At 58.6% G+C, this 1,416-nt stretch overlaps 1 protein-coding gene across 1 annotated transcript in view; it reads right to left on the bottom strand.

Annotated features, from left to right (window-relative positions):
- Positions 1 to 1,416, bottom strand: part of KCNG1 (potassium voltage-gated channel modifier subfamily G member 1) — a 17,732-nt gene extending 16,316 nt beyond the window's left edge. The window contains exon 1 of the mRNA XM_024750373.1: positions 1,278 to 1,416. The gene's annotated coding sequence lies outside the window, so the exon portion shown is untranslated. The remainder of the gene's footprint in view (positions 1 to 1,277) is intronic.

Below are 1,416 nucleotides of genomic sequence, written 5' to 3'. Positions count from 1 at the left end.
CTGAATGCAGTCATGTGTGTGGGTATCAAACACACCCTAGTGAATAAACCTCTGCTTAGATTCATAGAGTCAGAAGCAGCCCCTTCCCCCTTAACACACACACAATGAATCAGAGCAGTTCCTGCTCCCTTCTCCCATCTCCCCTGCATTTGTCTTGAGGGGTCAGCAAACGGGGTCTCTGTGTCCGTCTCGTTCTCCTTGGTGACTTTGGTGCCTGGCACCCTGTATGTGCTTAAGAAGAGCAAGCGCTTAAGAAAATGCCTGCGGAATGGACAACTTAACTAATACACCCCATTGGTGGGAGCCTCCCTTCATCGGTATGGTTAGATCAGTGTTTCTCAGCCCCCCTCCCCACTACCACCCTCCCCTAAAGAGCTTTTTAAAGACCTTTTCTTCTTATCCAACAACCTATTCCAGCCTCCCCCCGCTCCTCCTTGAGAATGAATGCAGTAGGCGAACCAAGGAAAGGCTGTTCTGCAACCTGTCCAGTGACATTCTGCCTACACACATGGGGAGGGGGATGTTTTCCAAGCTGCAAGCAGGCTTCCATCCTCTCCTGCCCTCATCCCATCCCTCTCCTTCACGGTTCTCTCCTCAGCCCAGTGCCTCAATAACTGTTAAATGAATGAAATAATTAACGTTGGGCACTTGGCATGGTGAGCTGTGCGTAGTAGGTGCTCAACCAATCTTTGTCCAATCCATGAATGAACTTCTCTCTTTTCCTTCCTCATCCGAAGACTCCAATCCATCCAGGCTGAGCCCCTTCTTGGTAGGGAGCCCCGGAGGCTGAGGAGTCCCCAGGGCCCAGCACACAGTGGGCGCTCAATAAAAGCTTGTGGCGTTAATGAGTGACTCAATAAAGCCCACTGACAGGATGCTCCCTTCGGAGCGGTGCCTAAGGATGGAGTGAATGAGCGAGTGACAGACGCCCCCCTACCACCTCCCCCCAACACTCCCTCTTCCCTGGATCCTCCCGCGAGACGCCGAGAAACCTCTGCCACAGCCGGGATGTACCCCCCCCCTTCCCTGTCACTTCGCACCCCGGGGACCCCAGGGAAGAAAAGAAGCTGGACCCGCACCATGACCGTGGCAAGCGAGCTCCACCCCACTGCCCGCAGCTGCTCCCGGATCCTCTGTCGTCCCGGCCGCCCCCCTCAGTGGTTTTCGGGGTCCCCTCTGGGGCGCCGGGGCCACGGCCACGTGCATCTCCCCCTACCGGAGCCCGAGTCCGCCAGTCCGGCGGTGCTCGGAGAGGCTGCAGCGCGCCAAGTTCCCACCTCAAGTTCGCGGCACAGCGTCCCCACCGCGGAGTTGGCCGGGCCGCGGCTCGCCGGCGGGTCCCGGCGAGGACACGACCAGGGGCTGGAAGCCACCCGCGCCACCTCCCGGAGCCGCCGGCAAACTTCGGCCCGCGGG

The sequence above is a fragment of the Neophocaena asiaeorientalis genome, unplaced genomic scaffold (genome assembly GCF_003031525.2).
Source record: "Neophocaena asiaeorientalis asiaeorientalis breed wild unplaced genomic scaffold, Neophocaena_asiaeorientalis_V1.1 scaffold606, whole genome shotgun sequence".
Taxonomy (NCBI): domain Eukaryota; kingdom Metazoa; phylum Chordata; class Mammalia; order Artiodactyla; family Phocoenidae; genus Neophocaena; species Neophocaena asiaeorientalis.
Note: the sequence above shows the minus strand (reverse complement) of the source record. Positions and strands in the feature narration are given on the sequence as shown.